The sequence below is a fragment of the Theropithecus gelada genome, chromosome 1, assembly GCF_003255815.1.
Source record: "Theropithecus gelada isolate Dixy chromosome 1, Tgel_1.0, whole genome shotgun sequence".
Taxonomy (NCBI): domain Eukaryota; kingdom Metazoa; phylum Chordata; class Mammalia; order Primates; family Cercopithecidae; genus Theropithecus; species Theropithecus gelada.
The window spans coordinates 5,015,637-5,036,342 of NC_037668.1; positions in this window are offsets into that span (position 1 = coordinate 5,015,637).

Here is a 20,706-nt window from a genome sequence, read left to right on the forward strand (position 1 = left end):
AGGGCATTATAGGGTATCTTTCCCAGTCCTTGATTGTAAGTATTTCAAATGCTTCCAGTCTTTTGAGGCTGTATAAGAAACCATTGGAGAGTGATCTTATAGATTGGGAGTTGGACTCAAACTACCAAGCAGCAGGGCCTCCACGGGAGACTTTGAGCAGCTGGAGATGTAAGAAGGCTGAGCTCAGGCCTTCTGTCAGCAGAGGGGTGGTTGACATGGCTATAAATCATGTCTGAGGATTTGGGATCCGGATTGGCAGGTAGTGAGTGTTGGAAGTATCTGAAAGGTGAGCTGACAGGAGTGAATGAATCTGGGCCCAGTGGGGCAGGGGTGCTTCCCACTTCCATTTCCCTTCTTTTGTTAATTTTTAGAACAGTAAATCAGAAGAAAATAATGTTGGTGCCTGACCAACATAGAAAAACCCCGTCTCTAATAAAAATACAAAATTAGCTAGGCGTGGTGTCGCATGCCTGTAATCCCAGCTACTCAGGAGGCTGAGGCAGGAGAATCGCTTGAACCCGGGAGGCGGAGGTTGCAGTGAGCTGAGATCATACCATTGCATCACTCGAGCCTGGGCAACAAGAGTGAAACTCTGTCTCAAAAAAAAAAAGAATGTTGGTGTGGGGAGCTCTCCAATCAGAATTGCCTGGGCTCTCCCATCACTTGAGTCCCCACACCCCTCACTCCCAGATCTCCAAAGTGTCCTACCCTGCCCTGCCTCAGACGGGGTTCATTAAGAAGGAAACCCAAGGGGATTTGAAAGGAAGGAAGGGCAGGGTGCTTTCATTCCACTCAGGCCTCCCTGTCTTCTTCCTTTGCCCAACCAGAGACCAATATAGGGACAGGAGGCTTCAGAGAGGGAATTAGCTTTCTGAGCTCCACTTTCAGAATCTCAGCTGAAAGCTTAAATATTTTCTCTTCGTATTCTTAGGGAATGCGCCTCCCTTCACTCTTGCCCCTTCTCCCATCCTTCCATCAGCCTGGGTCACTCAAGTGCTTTCACCACGGGTTTCCATCACTGCTGCTTCCCAGCAGCTCCATTCTAATCTCACAGCTCATAGATTGATCCACTTTCCCCAATATGGCAGCTCTGTCCAGCTGATGCCTGTTTCCCCTGATGTTTGCTATACTCAGCCACTTCTTAGCAATCAGAAGCCAGGAAGTAAGTTTGGGAAAAAGCCCACCATTTAGACGGGCTTTAGGCCATATGCAGAGACCTTATATATGTACCAGTTATTCAGCTAGTATCTCTCAGCTTCAAACCCACTCTTCTCTACTGGGCCTTGTGAAGCTGGGGCAGGAACTTTGAAAACCACATTTCTGCTTTGCTAACTGGCACCCTGTTGGCTTCTGCCAGTATAGGGTAACCAGGGAGACTGGAAGGCTGGAGGAGGAAGACAGGATGCCTTTTTCCTCTTTGCTTTCTGTTCCTATCAACGGTGTCCAGCCTTGCTTCTAAACAGGGCAGAGGCAACCCATTCTAGTAGCAGTAGTTGGCTTCAATTTGTAATTGCCTCTCCACTGTTCAACTTTTTTTTTTTTTTTTTGAGACAGGGTCTCACTCCATCTCCCAGGCTGGAATGCAGTGGTACAGTTATGGCCACTGCAGCCTCAACCACCCTGACTAAAGTAATTCTCCCACCTCAGCCTCTTGAGTAGCAGGGACCACAGGTTTATGCCACCATACACAGCTAATATTTATATTTTTTGAAGAGATGGTGTCTCACTATGTTGCCCAGGCTGGTCTTGAACTCTGGGACTCAAGTGATCCTCCTGCCTCAGCCTCCAAAAGTGCTGGGGTTACGGGTGTGAACCACCATGTCCGGCCTCAACTTCTTTTTTTTTTTTTTTTGGAGACACAGTTTTGCTCGTGTTGCCCAGACTGGAGTGCAATGGCGTGATCTCGGCTCACTGCAGCCTCCACCTCCTGGATTTAAGTGATTCTCCTGCCTCAGTCTCCTGAGTAGCTGTGATTACAGACATGTGCCACCACGCCTGGCTAATTTTGTATTTTTAGTAGAGACGGAGTTTCTCCATGTTGGTCAGGCTGTTCTCGAACTCCCAACCTCAGGTGATCCACCCGCCTCAGCCTCCCAAAGTGCTAGGATTACAAGCGTGAGCCCAGCCTCAATTTCGAAATGTTGGATGCACCAGGGCCAGCGTCCAGGCCTGCATGCTTATCATTTCTCTGTATAGACCTTCTCCCTGAATGATTTCAGCTCATTTATGGATTTATGTGCCATATATTCCCATGACTGTCAAATCTGTATCTCTATCTCTGACTCTTCCCTATTCCCCACATTTGAAGTGTTAGGCATTTGGGTCTATAGGCCTCTTCAACTTAACAAAGCCAAATATAATTTTTTTTATTTCTCCTCCTCCAAATAGGCATCTCCTTTAGTCTTCTTCATTTTAATAACACTACCACCAATAACAAGTTGCTCAAGCCAAGAATCCCTGGGTCTTCCTAGCATCTGTCTTTGGCTCTCACAATTCCCCTGCCCCCATCCAGTTCATCAGCAAAGTCTAACTGACTTTCCACCATCTTCACTGCTTCACCCTAGTCAAGCAAGCCCTGGCTCAGAGTGAGTCGAGGGGAGAATCAGGAAAGCTCTTTATGTAATGCTTCCAGAATACTCAGTTACAGAATCTCAGAGAGTGATGACTCCTGTTTCTAAATAAAAGGAAAGTTGGGGTAACAAATCTGGTAAGGGATGAAACCAGACTGTGCAGGGGAGGGGCTGATGGGGGCCCTCAAAGAAGCAGGATGGAAGAGAGCGAAAAACAGAAAGTTGTCCTTTTTGATGACTTCTCTACCCCAGAGGGGCCACATGCTCCCCTGTCATTACCTGTACCTGCCTGGGACTGTATGTGTTGGTGATAACCCGTAATTACCCATAATGACTTCACGGGGCTCAGCCCAGGTAGGGTCCTAGACATTTCAAGCTAATAACTTTTCTTCCCTTTTTATTCTGTCTCTATTAGCTCCCTGCATGGATTGAAAGGTGCTTATTAACACAAGTGCCCCTGATAATTAGGTTGGTCCTGGCTTCATTAAACATGGACGGGCTTCCTGCTTTTGGGTCCAGACAAGAGAAGGAGCCAGAAGACAGGATTCTCCTCCACATAGGTCTCCGGGGTGCAGATAGGGCGAGGCGGCACTTTCTTCTCATGTTCCTGGGTTGAGCTGAATGAAAAAGGAGGCAAGAGGCAGGAGGCAAAGCAACTGAAAGAGGCCTTTTCCCTATTTATCCCACCTACGAGCTGAACCTTGATGTTCTTATCTGCTCATTGGGCTTAGAACCAGAGACTATGAAAGCTAGAAGAGACCTCAGATATCAATATTCATATTTTTATCCTAAAAAATAGGTGAGGGCCGGGCATGGTGGCTCACACCTATAATCCCAGCACTTTGGGAGGCCGAGGCGAGTGGATCACCTGAGGTCAGGAGTTCGAGACCAGCCTGGTCAACATGGAGAAACCCCATCTCTACTAAAAATACAAAATTAGCCAGGCGTGGTGGTGGGCACCTGTAGCCCCAGCTACTCAGGAGGCTGAGGCAGGAGAATCACTTGAACCCAAGAGGAGGAGGTTGTGGTGAGCCGAGATTGTGCCATTGCACTCCAGCCTGGGTAATGAGAGTGAAACTCTGTCTCAAAAAAAAAAAAAGGAAGAAAAAGAAAAATAAAAGAGGTGAGAAGTCTATGCAGGTCTAGAGAGGGGATAGAACTTGCTCGAGATCACACACCTTAGGTGTGCCAAAACTATGCTCAAAACCCAGGTCTTTTGGCTACTCCAGGTCCAGCGATCCTTGACGTATCTCACAGGAGGTGGAAGAGAGGAAAGTGGTGTGAAAGTGAAGGACTCCAGGCAGAGGGAGGCCTTCCTGTCTGGGCTGTGCTGCTCATGAGGTCCTGGGCACCAGGCCTTGGGGGTAAGCCTCCTGAGTTTCCTTACCTGCCCTGCTTGCTTCGTAGGGCCCTGGGGAGGAGGGGGCTTGTGAAAGTGCCTTGAGAGGCAAAACCTGTCAAACTGTTCTACTGGCCAGCTGTGTGCTCACTCCTGCCTCTGTCCCCCCAAAGCCCCACCCGTGCCCTTTCTCCCAGGAGCCTGAGGGTGCTGCTGAACCCAGCCAGTTACACAAGCCTCGGTCGGCATTATCAACAACCACTTCTCCATTTGCTTTCTGAATTATTTAGCCCTCCTCTTCCCAGCCCACCCTCAGACCTTTTACCACATTAAAGCTTCAAATAGGCCTGAGCCTTGGGTTGGGAAACAACATTTCCTTACTGTGCCTGCCATAACGTTTTGGAGAGGGCATATCTCCATATAGACTGGTTTTCCCCCTCACCATGCCTGGTGGTAATTGACAGTGCCTGAGTCCTAATGAGGGAACAGGCCCAGCCAGGGTGAGGCAGAGGCCCTGCCCTCTGCTAGTCCCTGCTCTGAGGTCCTGGCTATGGGTTCTCCCATCTATTCTTGCTGAACACTTGCCAAATATTTAACGTCCTTCATCCAGTAAGCCAATGGCAGCCCTGGGGCTGGAAGACTCCCAAAGTCATTTTGAACCTTCCCCTGCTTTCACACAGGTGCACATCTCATCCAGGGTTGATAGATACCGGCCTCTTCCCTGGGGCTGAGGCTTTCCTGCCCTCGCCCCTAGCTCCGGCCCACATAAGACCTGGAGAGACTTTGTGTGGACTACCTGGAAGCCTCTGGTTGTTGTAGATGCCCCAGAGGAACAGCCCAGGGAGAGCAGGGGGACCTCTTATGGGGTAGGGATGGAGGTGTCAGGGGAGGAAAAGTCCTTGGGTGCCAGGACCAGAGGATGAAGCATTCTGCTGTGTGGGGCTCAGGAGAGTCCACCTGAGACTAAGGAAGTCCTGCCGGCCTCTTTATTTATTTATTTATCTATTTATTTATTTATTTATTTATTTATTTATTTTTGGGAATGGAGTCTTGCTCTGTCACCCAGGCTGGAGTGTAGTGGCACCATGTCAGCTCACTGCAACCTCTGCCTCCTGGGATCAAGCGATTCTCGTGCCTCAGCCTCCCAAGTAGCTGGGATTACAGGTGCTCGCCACTGAGCCTGGCTAATTTTTTGTATTTTTAGTAGGGATGGGGTTTCACCATGTTGGCCAGGCTCATCTCTAACTCCTGACCTCTTGTGATCCGCCCGCCTCGGCCTCCCAAAGTGCTGGGATTGCAGGTGTGAGCCGCCACGCCCGGCCCCTGCCTGCTTCTTTGTGTCTCATTTGCATTCATTTGTCTATCTGTGGGTCCTGTAGCCTGAACCAGCCCACAGTCCTGCCCTCCGCTCCACTCCCTGCCTGTCCTCTGGGCCCCGCTTGGAGAAAGCTACAACCTGGCTCCACGGAGCCCCCCCTTCCTCGTCCTGGTGCCCACTCATCTGGCTTTTCTGGGCATCTCCCAGCCCTTCTGGCCCCTCACAGTCTGGGTTTCCTGCCTGCCATTCTGTTCGGTTAGTGCTCTCTCTCTCTCTAAATGACAATGGCCATCCTCAGCTGGCATCACAGAGCATGTGTAATGTGGCTGGTGCCCACTCGGCTTGCCCTTCCTTTCCCATCTTCAGAGCTGGAAGTGACCCTACGGAGTTGGCAGACACCCCCATCCCCTTTCACTCTCACCACTCTCAGCCTATATGTTCTTCCATGAACCTGACTTGAATCTCTTCTGATATATTTTTTTTTTGAGACAGAATTTCGCTCTTGTCCCCCAGGCTGGAGTGCAGTGGCACAATCTCGGCTCACTGCAACCTCTGCCTCCTGGTCAAGCAATTCTTCTGCCTCAGCCTCCCGAGTAGCTGGGACTACAGGCACGTGCCACCACGCCCAGCTAATTTTATATTTTTAGTAGAGGTGGGGTTTCATCATGTTGGCCAGGAGGGTCTCAAACTCCTGACCTCAAGTGATCTGCTCACCTCAGCCTCCCAAAGTGCTAGGATTACAGGCATGAGCCACCATGTCTAGCTGACAAAGTTTAAATCTGCACCCTTCTGGGTGCAGAAGCCCTTCCCAGGACATTTCCTCTGTCTGGTGAACTTGGACCCTCCTTCAAACTTTAGTGCAGAGACCACTCTCTCAGAACCCCCTACATCCCCCAGCCTCTCAGAGCAGGACAGGATGGCCTGTCCAATACCCCCTCTCCCCAACCCTGCATCCTATCCTGGTCCTTTGAAACACTCCCAGGTGTGTGAATTTACATGTGTTTCTGTCTCCCTAGTTGGTCTGTTATCTCCAGGCAGGGCAGGAAAGTGACTTCAGTGCTCATGACCTTATCTCCTGTACCTGGTCTGGAGTCCAGTAGTTGTAACAAGTAGTAGGAGCTCAGTAAATATTTGTTGAATGAACAAATAATTCTCTGAGCCCTGGAGGAAGGGTGGGCAGTGTCTCCAATGGACTGTGACAGTTACCTTAGTAAAAATCTGGGGCTGGGGTCCAGAAACCTTGTGGGGCCCCTTCTGCATTCCTGTAGTCACAAGGTTGGGTGCTCAGTGAGCCTGCCTGGCCAGGCAGGGCAAGTGCCTGGCACGATGGGACAGTGCCATCTAGCTGCGGCTGGGGACAGAGCAACAACACGGCCCGCAAGTTGGTTTGGTCAAAGCGATGTCATACAGGAAGTCCCTGGGCACTGCTAATTCCTTAGCAAGCAAGCAGCTAAGGGGTTGACACAGCCTCAGCTTAATTGGTCTCTAACTTGAGGCCTAGGCAGCTATAAGGGGAGTCCAGGGTCAGGCTGGAGATGCCCTTGAAGGAGCCCCAAATGGATACTGAACTTATCAAAAGCACCTGGAAATGACTACACGTGACCAGGCTACTTACAGAGGCAGTGTCCAGGTCACTGGGTGTTGTCCTACTTTACGCTTGATGACCCCATCGTACAGGGGGCAGTACAGAACTCTGAATGCGGAACAAATGCGTGTCCCCAGGACTGCTGAGGGTGCTGGGAGCCAGGCCCCTGCTCACATCCTCACTCTAGACCTGATCTGTCCATGGGTCAGGGACAGGGTCTACAGCATCCTGTCTTCCTCACAGCCTGGCATCGGCCTGGCAAGCACATAGACCCTTGCTCTGTGGCTCTGCCTGGCAGAAGCCGACTGGTGAGAAGAGCCTTCTAGCAGTTGGAGCTGTGTGGGCACCAGAAGGGCTGTTCTGTGAGAGGGTGAGCCCCTGTCACTGTCAGTGCTCAGGTCGAGGTGGCCTTAGCTGGGTCAAATGCTAAGCTGGGAGCGCTGTATTGGACTGGGCTGGATGACTTCTGACAGTCCCTTAACTTGACAATTGTATAAAATGTAAACTGCTCAATGCGTATCCCACCTATAGCACTTTTAACACTGTTCACTGTAAATCTGTGTCACTGCCGGGCGCGGTGGCTCACGCCTGTCATCCCAGCACTTTGGGAGGCCGAAGTGGGTGGATCAGGAGATCGAGACCATCCTGGCTAACAATGTGAAACCCTGTCTCTACTAAAATTACAAAAAATTAGCCGCCGGGCATGGTGGTGGGCACCTGTAGTCCCAGCTACCGGGAGGCTGAGGCAGGAGAATGGCATGAACTCGGGAGGCGGAGCTTGCAGTGAGCCGAGATGGCGCCACGGCACTCCAGCCTGCGCGACAGAGCGAGACTCCGTCTCAAAAAACAAACAAACAAACAAACAAAACAAAACAAAATCTGTGTCACAAGCTAGGATCCTCAAGAAGCCAACTCTGAGATGGAGATAAGTGTTCAGGACATTTGCTAGGGAGTTCTCTCGGGATGATCCCTTGTGGAAGAGAGGGGCAATGGCAGTGAGATTGGACAGAGGGAGAAGTTGAGCTGCACTGCAGTCTGAACAACAGCCCCAGCTGACCCTACAGGGAGCTTGGGAGCTGGAATGACCTTCAGAGTTGTCTCAAATTGGGGAGAGCAGGCTGAGTGTTCATGGTATATATTGATCTGTCATTGGGTGCAGGCTGCCCTGGGCAGGTGGTGTGATCTAGGGCAATCCTGGAAGGAGCTGGCTGAGGGTAGGGAATGTGTCCTGCATTCCTGGAGGGGGTCTGCACATGGCAGCATCTGCCAGTCTTCCAGTGCTGACATTTTAGGCAGCAGTGAGCAGTAAGGAAAGTTGTTTGGGGCAGTGGACCCTGTCCTGTGTTTCTGAATCCCTGCCCTTGAACAGCTCCCTAAGGAGCAATGACCAGAGTCCTAGAGGGGGTGCTCTGGCCCCTCCACATTCATTTTCCCTACCTATTCTGAGAGGAGGTTCAGGCTGGAGGTCTGGTGAGGAGGTGGTGAGCGCAGGAGGTGCACAAAGGGACAAGAGGCTCTTGCCTTAAATGCCCACAATTAGAACCAGCTCCTTTCTATTCCCACCATGCAAGGGCCCTAATTAAACTTTAAACTCATGTTTCCTTTTTTCTTTTTAAAGTTTCCATGGTTGGTAATTAACTTTTCCGTTCTGCGAGTGAGCAATTAATTAATGCTCTGTTCATGAGGACGGCGATCAGAGCGCCGTGACTTGCCTGGGAGTTTGTTTCTTTCATTTACTTCTACTTTCCAAAAGAACTGGCTTGGTGCGTGTGGGGGCAGAGAAAGGAAAGAATCTCTGCCGACATTTGTTGTGTGCAGCAGGGCGCTGACGAAGTCCTTACAACATGAAATCCTTACCATGAGGAGGGCATACGTGGCCTTCCCTGGACCAACAGAAGCTGCCGTGTGCAAAAGTGTTTCCGTGTGAGTGAGCCTTCCTCAGGAGGGGCCAGCTGAATACTTCCCCGGGGAACAAAAGCGCCTGCGGCTGAACTGCACTGGCATCATGGGTGTGAGGGCCTCCCACTGCCAGCCTCTGTGCCTTCCTCTCCCAGTCCCTTGGGTTCACCTCCTGGCCACACAAGCCTCAGGGAGAGGATACAGATTAACAGTATTTGTACAAATTGCAGGGATAAGGGAACATTTCCCCTTCGTCCTTTGAAGTTTTGCTGGAAATCACTGACAAGAGGCAGATTAGTGGGAGAAAAGGTAGACAAACAGATTTAATGTGTACGTGGCAGCCTTCAGAATAAAGACCCAAAAGACACTGGGGAAATTGTCCATTTTTATGCAGAGGTTCAACAAAGTATGGACAGCTATGTAGAAATGTGACTGGACAGGCCAGGCGTGGTTGCTCACACCTGTAATCCCAGCACTTTGGGAGGCCGAGGTTGGTGGATCACCTGAGGTCGGGAGTTCAAGACTGGGCCTGACCAACATGGGGAAACCCCGTCTCTACTAAAAATACAAAATTAGTTGGGTGTGGTGGCACATGCCTGCAATCCCAGCTACTCCGGAGGCTGAGGCAGGAGAATCCCTTGAACCCAGGAGGCAGAGGTGGCAGTGAGCCGAGATTGCACCATTGCACAACAGCCTGGGAAACAAGAGCAAAACTCTGTCTCAGAAAAAAAAATAATAATAAAAAGGCTGGGCTCGGTGGCTCATGCCTGTAATCCCAGCACTTTGGGAGGCCAAGGCAGGTGGATCACCTGAGGTCAAAAGTTGGAGACCAACCTGACCAACATGGAGAAACTCCATCTCTACTAAAAATACAACATTAGCCAGGTATGGATGTGCATGCCTGTAATCTCAGCTACTCGGGAAGCTGAGACAGGAGAATTGCTTGAACCTGGGAGGCGGAGGTTGCAGTGAGCCGAGATTGCACCATTGCACTCCAGCCTGGGCAGCAAAAGTGAAACTCTGTCTTTAAAAAAAAAAAAAAAAAAAAAAAAGTATGATTGGACAAAAAGAGTAAGATCTAACACTTACAGACTGAGTGGGGAATCCCAGCAGGGCCGGTCTGTCTAGATTCTTCTTGGCGTCTCAGAGCACGCATTCCTGCATTCCTTCCTTCTGAGTGAGGGGCAGGACCCTCTCTGGAATGGGGGGCTTATAACCCATAGTCAAACAAGGCAGGTCAGGTAATTTCTTTATGACCAGTTTTTACACAGAAAGGCAGAGGGAAAGTTAGAGTAATGATTTTCGGCTTTGGGGAAAAGGTGCTGGTTTCAATGACTTGTGGTGGGGAGGTGGGGAAGAGGGATTCTAGTTTCTGTGACTAGCCTCGGGGAGAATAGGATTGAGAGACAAGAGAATGGATAAATAAAGAATGCTGAGGTCACCCAGAAAGAAGAAAGGCAGGAAGCAGCTACCAGAGTTGGGGAATAAGAGGGAAGCGTTTTATAGAAGCTTGGAGAGTAAATGAGGATGCCCTGAGCAAGTGGGGCTCAGACCCCTGACTCGTGGAGCCAATCAATTCTATAAAGATCCGAATGCAAAACTAACAGCAAATGTTGTTTAGACATATGTACCTATGTGGCAAAATTTTTAAAAAGCAAGGGAACGATAAACACAAATTTAAATGGCAATTACCTCTTCCACAGGGAGGGAGGGGGTGGACGAAAAGACACATACATATAGGAAGATGCAAGTTATTAAGTGATTTCTAGTTCTCGTGAGTGATGGGCTTATGGGTGTTGAGCGTATTTTGTTTAATAATTAACACTTAGAAATCTGTTTTGTGGTATCTCATTTCTGAAAGGACCCCAATGTTTCCTGCCTCCTAGAATTCACATTCCCTCTCACATTGTACCAGGGTTGGCCTGTGTCAGCAATAGAATATGGCAGAGGTGATAGTATGTCACTTCCAAAATTAAGTTCTAAAAGACACCATGGCTTCTATTTTGGTTTCTCTTGCCTGCTCTCTCTTGGCACATTCGCTCTGGGGCAAGCAGCTGCTATGTTCCTAGCAGCCTACCAGGAGGGCCCAGTGGCAAGGAACTAAGTCTCCTGCCAAGGACAGCTGTGTGAGTGATCTTGGAAGTGAATCCTTCCTAGCCTTCAGAAGACTGCGGTCCTGACCAACATCTTTTGTTTGTTTGTTTGCTTGTTTGTTTATTTTGAGATGGAGTTTCGCTGTTGTTGCCCAGGCTGGAATGCAATGGCGCGATCTTGGCTCACTGCAATCTCTACCTTCTGAGTTCAAGCGATTCTCCTGCCTCAGCCTCCCGAGTAGCTGGGATTACAGGCATGCACCACCATGCTTGACTAATTTTGTATTTTTAGTAGAGACAGGGTTTCTCCATGTTGGTCAGGCCGGTCTTGAACTCCCAACCTCAGGTGATCCGCCCTCCTCGGCCTCCAAAGTGCTGGGATTACAGGTGTGAGGCACTGCGCCCGGCCCTGACCAACATCTTGACTGAAACTCACGAGACACTGAGCCACAACCTCTCAACTAAGCTGCTCCTGGCCTCCTGACCCTTGGAAACTGTGTGAAGTAATAGATGTTTGCTATTTTAAGCCACAACATTTTGGGGATAATTTGTTACATAAGATTAAATAATTAATACATAATTATTTGATATGCATAGAATATTGAACTTTAAAATATGAGTGGGGGTCTAGGGTGTGGTGGCTTAACACCTGTAATCCCAGCACTTTAGGAGGTCAAGGTGAGAAGATTGCTTGAGGCCAGGAGCTTGAGACCAGCCTGGGCAACATAGCGAGATTGTAACTCTACAAAAAAATTTAAAAATTTTAAGATATTAGCCTGGCATGCTGGTGCACACCTGTAGTCCTAGCTACTCAGGAGACTGAGGTGGCGGATGGCTTGAGGCCAGGAGTTCCAGGTTACAGAGAGCTATGATTAAACCACTGTATTCCAGCCTGGGTGACAGACAGACTGTCTCAATCAATCAATCAATAAGGAAAACAGTCAGAGGTAAAAGAAAAAAGGGAATCTAGGTTTGAGGGAGGCCGGTTGGAAGTAATGTGAGCGGTGCCCTGACAGGCAGGGAGTGGGCAGCCTGGAGGAGGGATGCCTGGGTGCCCGAGGGGAGCCGGGATCCTGCCAAGAGGCTGCAGGGCCCCTCTGGCCACACGAGGGCGCTCCACATTGCCATATCTGGGCTAGGGGATGGGGAATGAAGACCACGAAGAGGCCTTCTCGGGAGGGAATGTCCTGTGTGCCCACACACTGGCCCCACTCTCCAGGTTTCTTGAAGAAGGTCAGCGTGAGGTCCCTCTGACAAGTGGAAACAAAGTCAGTTTTCAGGCCCTGAGGAATGCATGCCTCTGCATTGTCAGGGCTGTCTCCTCTGCAGGGTAGCATGTGTTATGGTTGTGAGCGGTGGCAGTGAGGATGTGAGTGGGTAACCTGGTGCTTGGGGAGTCTCTCTCCAGCATGCGTGATGGGGCTTCCCCCTGGCTTCCTTCTCAGGAAAGGAGAAAAGTCCAGGGTACAGAGAAATTGTCAGTAGACTTTCCCTTCCCTTCTCCCCACCCTCACTTTTGCAGCTGCAGAGCTTAATAATTATTGAGGAATTAAATTGCAGTCAGGCCTTAAGGCTGATGGGACGTGTCAGGGCTCAGAACATAATGCACCAAAGTATGGCGATGTGGCATGCGGAGAGTTCTGAGAAATGCTTCATTAGGCAATTTTGTCATCGTGCAAACATCACAGAGTATACTTACACAAACCTAGACAGCACAGCCTACCACACACCTAGGCTATATGGTATCTAGGCTACAAACATATACAGTATGTTACTGTATTGAATACTGTAGGTAACTGTAACACAGTGATAAGTATGTGTGTATCCAAACATACCTAAACATAGGAAAAGTACAGTCAAAATACGGTAATATAAACAGTTGTTTGAGACGGAGTCTCACTCTTTGTTGCCCAGGTTGGAGTGCAATCAATGGCATGATCTCAGCTCACTGCAACCTCCACCTCCTGGGTTCAAGCGATTATCCTGCCTCAGCCTCCCTAGTAGCTGAGACTACAGGCATGTGCCACTATGCCTGGCAACTTTTTTTTTTCTTTCCTTTTTCTTTTCTTTTTTTTTTTTTTTTTTTAGACAGAGTTTTGCTCTTGTTGCCCAGGCTGGCGTGCAATGGCACAATCTCGGCTCACGGCAGTGATTCTCCTGCCTTAGCCTCGCGAGTAGCTGGGATTAAAGGCATGTGCCACCACGCCCAGCTAATTTCGTATTTTTAGTAGAGATGGGGGTTTCTCCATGTTGGTCAGGCTGGTCTCGAACTCCCGACCTCAGGTGATCCACCTGCCTCAGCCTCCCAAAGTGCTGGGATTACAGGTGTGGGCCACTGTGCCTGGCCTAATTTTTTGTGTTTTCAGTAGAGACAAGGTTTAACCATGTTGGCCAGGCTGTTCTTAAACTCCTGATCTCAGGTGATCCACCCTACTTGGCCTCCCAAAGTGCTGGGATTACAGGCATAAACCACCTCGCCCGGCCAACTGAGGCTCATTTTTAACCTTTCGAGATTATACTGTGATAGTAGCATTGATGGTTTGGAAGTGGCAAGTGAGAAGTGAAGCTGGGAGGCTTTTCAAAGGTGATTTCAGGAATTCTGATGAGGTCCTGTGAGAGCCTGACCCACAGCTATAGCAGGGAAAAAGGCAAGGGGGGCGGGGGTTGATAGGGAGACACCGAAGCAGGGCGACCTGCAGGGATTGGTACTTGATGAGAACTATGCAGGAGGAATGGGGTGGGGCCGGTGTGTGGGTGGAGGGAGTGCAGGAACCTGCTGAAGCTTCTGGCTCAGAAAGCTACCCACTGCAAGCCCAGGTCTTCCCTGTTGTGCTCCTCGTTAGCATTTGAGAAGCAGGACAATGCTTAGAATGCTTAGAATTCACCCAGTTCTAGGGCTGGGGCCACAGTTGTTACCAAATGTCTCCATAGCTTCCAATGTGAATCGCATTCAGAATTACAATCAGATAGAAAGGCACTCGGGCCCTTTTCATTTAAAACAAACAAAAAATGTGAGGGATGGGAGGGCACAGAGAATAAAAAACAGCAAGAGAAAAACGCCCTAGGGTGAACCTTCTCTTCTTTTTTTTTTTTTTTGAGATGGAGTCTTGGCTCTGATGCTCAGGCTGGAGTGCAGTGGCACAATCTCGGCCCACGGCAACCTCTGCCTCCCAGGTTCAAGTGATTCCCCTGCCTCAGCCTCCCGAGTAGCTGGGATTACAGGCACACGCTGCCATGCCTGGCTATTTTGTGTGTGTGTGTGTGTGTGTGTGTGTGTTTTAGTAAAGATGGGGTTTCACCATGTTGCCCAGGCTCAGGCAATCCTGAGCTCAGGCTATCCACCCGCCCAGCCTCCCAAAGTGCTAGGATTACAAGCATGAGCCACCGTGCCCGGCTGAACTTTCTCTTAATTATGTATATACATATAGTCGGGCCGGGCGCGGTGGCTCATGCCTATAATCCCAGCACTTTGGGAGGTCGAGGCAGGTGGATCACAAGGTCAGGAGTTCGAGACCAGCCTGGCCAATATGGTGAAACCCCATCTCTACCGATACAAAAAAATTAGCCAGGCATGGTGGCACATGCCTATAATCCCAACTACTCGGGAGGCTGAGGCAGAATTGCTTGAACTCGGAAGGCGAAGGTTGCAGTGAGCCGAGATTGTGCCACTGCACTCCAGCCTGGGTGACAGAGCGAGACTCCGTCTCAAAAAAATCAAAACATTCTGTATATACATATAGTCAGCGCACCAGCACATGAATGAATGCTGGTCATATTTACAGTGTATAAAGCCCTTTTACATACAATTTATCATCTAATCCACACAAACCTCGGGGAGTTTGATATAAATAAAACCAATGACTCTTTTGTGTGGGTGGAAGGAGTGTAGGAGCTGGACAAAGCTTCTGGCTTGGAAAACCACCGCCTGCACATCCAAGTCTTCCCCTGTTGTGCTAATCTTGTGCTTATCATTAGTGACGTAATCCTAACTTCTTCCTGACTGATGGCCACTTCCTCCTGGAACCCACCTGGAGTAAGCAAGTAAGTAAAATGCAAGCTCTTTTAATTCTTGAGACAGCAAAGCATATTAGGGAAGGAAATCCACAAGTGAGAAAAATCACACTGTGAATTTCAAAGCCAAGGGACAAAACTGCAGAATTGCAGGAGCCAGTGATAGGTTTGACCATTATTCACCCTCAGGATCACCCAGGACTCAGCCTCTTCTGTTTCCTGAACTTCCATCCAGCACAGCCTTCAGCTGTAGCCACTGAGCTGTAATGCTTTTGCTTTACGAGACACTGTTTGGCACTGTCTTTTCTGATAGTGGGGAAGATGCCCTGGCAGGACGAAGGCTCAGCTAAAGAGTCAGGGTTATGGGTGTTTTCTTACTTTTTATCTTGGAATTTCAGATTTACAAAAACAGTTTGATAGTATAGACAGGTCCTGTATACTTTTCACCCAGCTTCCTCTGCTGTTAATCTTATATAACCGTGGTACATTTGTCAACCTAACATTGGTATAATACTAAACCGTGGATCAGCTTTTCCCCTAACGTCCTTTTTAAGTTCCAGAATCAATCCTAGAATACTGTTACCAAAAGAGGTCCCAATCCAGACCCCAAGAGAGAGTTCTTGGATCTCCTGAAAGAAAGTAAGGGAGGAGACCACCCCTCATATTGTCTTATGCCCGATTTCTGCCTCCAAAGAAAGAAGAAGTAAAAACTAAAAGGCAGAAATGAAATCCATAGGCAGACAGCCCAGTGCCATGCCCTGGGCCTGGCAGTTAAAAATCGACTCCCGACCTAACCAGTTATGTTATCTGTAGATTCCAGACATTGTATGGAAAAACACTGTGAAAATCCCTGTCCTGTTCTGTTCCATTCTGATTATTGGTGCATGCAACCCCCAGTCACATACCCACTGCTTGCTCAATTGATCACAACCCTCTCACGTGGACCCCCTTAGAGTTGTAAGCTCTTAAAAGGGACAAGAATTGCTCACTTGGGGAGCTCAGCTTTTGAGGTGCAAGTCTGCCAAAGTTCCCGGCCGAAGAAAGCTCCTTCCTTCTTTAACCCGGTGTCTGAGGAGTTTTGTCTGTGGCTCGTCCTGCTACATTTCCTGGTTCCCTGACGGGGAAGTGAGGTGATTGGCGGATGGTCAAGGCAGCCCCTTAGGTAACTTAGGCCTGCCCTGTGGAGCATCCCTACAGGGACTCCGACCAGCCTGAGTGACGCAGATCCAAAGAGCACTCCCAGGTGGGCAATTGCCCTGGTGGGACGCCTCGCCAGAGCAGCGTGTGGCAGGCCCCCACAGAAGATCAATGCAGTGGCTGAACACCGGGAAGGAACTGGCACTTGGAGTCCAGACATCTGAAACTTGGCAAGACTGGTCTTTGGAACTTGCCCACTCCATTCGAGAGGAAGCATGGCCTGATCACCCTCGGTGTGCCTCTACCAGCACTTTGGTTTTTGTTTTTGACTTGAATTGGATTACTTGATACTTTGGTTTCGGTTTTGACCTGGTTTGGATTTCTTGATACTCTGATTTTGGTTTTGATTCTGGTTAGGTGTAAACTGTAAAAGTGTGTGTGTGCCCTTGTTTCCTGTTCTTTTTGTGGTGTGCTTGTGGTGTGAGTGTGGTGTTTTGTCTCAAGGAAGCATGAGTCAGGCACAAAGTAAGCCCACCCCACAAGGAACTATGCTGAAAAAATTTCAAGACAGGATTTAAGGGAGATTACAGTGTTACTATGACACCAGGAAAACTTGGAACTTTGTGTGAAATAGACTGGCCAGCATTAGAGGTGGGTTGGCCATCAGAAGGAAGCCTGGACAGGTCCCTTGTTTCAAAGGTATGGCTCGAGGTAAGCTGTGAGCCAGGGCACCTAGCCCAGCTCCCACACATAGACCTTGGTTACAGCTGGTTTTAGACGCCCCCTCGACAGTGGTTGAGAGAATAGCAGCATAAGCGGCTGGCAGAGGCAAGGAAAGACCAGCAGAGAGAGAGAGAGGAAAGAGACAGAGAGGAAAAGAGGCAAAGAGGGAGAGGAAGAGACAGAGAGACAAAGAGGGAGTCAAGGAGAGAGAGAGAGAAAGAGAGAGAGAGAAAGAACCAGAGGCAAAAGGAAAGGCAAAAGGAAAGAGACAGAAAGTCAAAGACAAAAAGAAAGAAAAAAAGAGATATACAAGTAGTTAAGAAAAAAGTGGACCCTATTCCTTTAAAAGCCAAGATATATTTAAAACCTATAATTGATAATTAAAGGTATTCTCCGTAACCCTATAACACTCCAATACCACTTTGTTGTCAGTGTAGACAAGGGCGTATCCTGAAAGCACTGAGGCCACTGATAACCAGTAGCCTTCCTATCAAAAATCCTTGACCCAGTAACTTGTGGATGGCCCAAATGCATTCAATCTGTAGCAGCAACTGCTTTGCTAACAGAAGAAAGTAGAAAAATAACTTTTAGAGAAAACCTCATTGTGAGCACACCTCACCAGTTCAGAAGTATCCTAAGTAAAAAAAAAAAAAAAAAATGCAAAAAGGTAGCTTACTAAGTTCAAAATCTTAGCATAGGGCTATTCTGTTAAAAAAAAAAAGAAAAGAAAAGAAAAGAAAAAGAAAAAAGGAAAAAAACGATGATTTAACATTAACCACTGAAAATTTCCTTAACCCAGCAGGTTTCTTACCAGGGTATCTAAACCTTAATTACCATACAAAGGTCCGACCAGACCTAGGAGGAACTCCCGTTAGGACAAGAGGATAGATGGTTCCTCCTGGGTAATTGAAGGAAAAAAAAAAAAAAAAGAAAAAAGCCGTCTATACCAATTCTAAGTTAATTTGGACTAAAAAAGGTCTTATTAATAGCAAAGGATAATTGAAATCCCAGACTTGGCCGGGCGCGGTGGCTCAAGCCTGTAATCCCAGCACTTTGGGAGGCCGAGGCGGGTGGATCACAAGGTCAGGAGATCGAGACTATCCTGGCTAACATGGTGAAACCCCGTCTCTACTAAAAATACAAAAAACTAGCCGGGCGCGGTAGCGGGCGCCTGTAGTCCCAGCTACTTGGGAGGCTGAGGCGGGAGAATGGCGTGAACCCGGGGGGCGGAGCTTGCAGTGAGCCGAGATCGCGCCACTGCACTCCAGCCTGGGAGACACAGTGAGACTCCGTCTCAAAAAAAAAAAAAAAAAAAAAAAAAGAAATCCCAGACTTACAAGGTTTTCAACAAAAGTAAAATTTGTTAAAAGTTAACGGTGTAACATATATTATAGTAACTTCTAATTTTGTGGCCTTAGACAGTCCAGTCCACAGACATGAAGGAAGTTTGCTTTGGAAAAGATGGTTATCATCTTCGAAAAAAAAGGGGAAAAAAGGGGGGCAGAATTTATCTAAAAAGAATGTTATATGGTAAATTCTTGTTCTGAACTAAATTAACTGGCTGTTTAAAGAAATAAATGTTTTCAATAAGTCAGAAAGTTGAGGCATGTCGAACAATTGTCTGCAAAAGTAGTGAAAAAAAAAGTTATAAAAAAAGAATTTATGCAAGAAATGTTGTGTAATTTAAAAGTAATTAGTCCTCCTGAATGCAAAACTATTGAAGAAACAGTTTATGTGCAAGGTGTATAAGAAAAGTAAAATATACCTCTGGTAAAAGGATTATAAAGAGGCATAAGAATGTGGATTTTTACCTACATTAAAAGGTTTAAACATTTTTGTTTTGAAGGTTTAAGCAAGTTTTAAAACTTTAATTGTAAAGGAAATCCTGTGTGTAAACATATTGGCTAAAGTTAAAGGGGTATCATACAGTTTTTCTGTGAACTGAACATTAAAAAAAAACACACACACAACAGGTTTTTCTTAAAGCACTAACCTGCTCTTTAACAAAAATTATAAATGGTTAAAAAGAGTCTATAAAAATCTTACCTTATGGTCTGACATTAAAAATTGAAAAAATATGTCTACAACGTTTTATTAAAACAAAGTTTAACATTAGTAACACACTAATATAAAGGTGAAATTTAGCTTATCTGGTATAAAAATCATACAGGAAGCATTGTCAAATATAAAATGGTGTTTGGCTTTCTTTGGTCTAAAAACTAATAAAAATAGGGCTGAAGGAAATTTCCCAATAAAAAGGCCCAAGGACTATAAAGTCCACTGCTGATATCCCCATGTTTAAAACAAAAGGTCAATTTCTTAAAAATTATATACTTGATTTAGCACATGTACCACCCCTAGAATTTCCGGTAAACCAGCACCAGCCTGAAGATCATGTTCTCATCAAAGGGTGGAAAGAAGGAAAACTCAAGCCAGCCTGGGAAGGACCCTACCTTGTGCTGCTAACCAACAAGACTGCTGTTCATACAGAGGAAAGGGGATGGACTCATCACACCCGAGTCAAGAAAGCTTGACCCCCTCCAGAGTCATGGGCTATATAGTCCCAGGGGAAAACTCTACCAAACTAAAGCTAAGAAAAATTTAACTCTTTCATCTATTCTATTACTCTTTCTTCTTTCCTTGCTCTACTGCTGACCATCTAGTTATTAACATAAAGTCAATTTCATCTCCAACTATTGCATTTAATGCTTGCCTTGTTATACCCTGTGGGGACTTGCCAAGTCAAAGACAGCTCTCTACTTCACAAAAGTACCTCTGTCCCTCCTGACTCTCCTCAGACTGGGCATTAGTAAATTGGGACCATTTAATCCAGGGAGATTTCAATGAAGACCCCAGTGACAACCAGGAGTCTTGCCCCCTGATGTAGAGCTTTTATGCCGTAGTTGGTTCAACAATCTGTGGACCACTAAAGAGCAAGGATGGACTGCCCCAACTGGTTTTTGTAATTTCCTAAAATCATACATTCATTTTACTAGAGAATCATAGAAGTTAAAGACTTAAAACAAACTTCAGCAATTAAGACAGGATACCAAGATGCAAATGCCTGTTTGGAATGGATCAAATATTCCATCTGCACGTTAAACAAAAGCAATTGTTATGCTTGTGCACATGGAGGACCAGAGGCCCAGATTGTCCGCTTTCCACTAAAGTGGTCCTCCAGTAGACCAGGCATGGGCTTCATGGTAGCTCTTTTCCAGGGTTCTACAGCCTGGAGTAATAAGTCATGCCAAGCTCTTTCTGCTATATCCCAAAGTCCGGCACCCTGTGGGTCAGCCCCCAAGGGCCATCCAGCTTCCCTCTCCCAACACTAAGTTTTCTTCATGTCTCTCACGACCAGGAGGAAACTTAGCATTCCTTGGAGACCTGAAGGGATGCAGTGAGCTTAAGAATTTTCAACAGCTTATCAATCAGTCAGCCCTTGTTCATCCCCGAGCGGATGTGTGGTGGTATTGTGGTGGACCTTTACTGAGCACTCTGCCGAATAACTGGAGTGGCACTTGTGTTTTAGTCCATTTGGCTATCCCTTTCACCCTGGCATTTCATCGACCAGAGAGAGGAAAAATAAGACATCGTAAAACGAGAGAAGCCCCTTATGGGTCTTTCGACTCTTATGTCTATTTAGACACAATTGGAGTCCCACGGGGAAACCAGATCAATTTAAAGCCTGAATCAAATAGCTGCAGGATTTGAGTCAATATTTTGGTGAGTGACAGTTAATAAAAACGTAGATTAGATAAACTACATCTATTATAACCAACAGCAACAAGCTTTTCATGAGTTAAAAGAAAAACTCATGTCGGCCCCAGCCCTGGGGCTACCTGACCTGACAAAACCTTTTACATTATACGTGTCAGAGAGAGAAAAAAAAATGCCGGTTAGAGTTTTGACCCAGACCATGGGGCCCTGGCCGAGGCCGGTGGCCTACATCTCTAAACAAGGAGAAGGGTTGGCCCCATGTTTGAGGGCCTTGGCAGCAACAGCCCTGCTAGCACAAGAAGCGGATAAGCTAA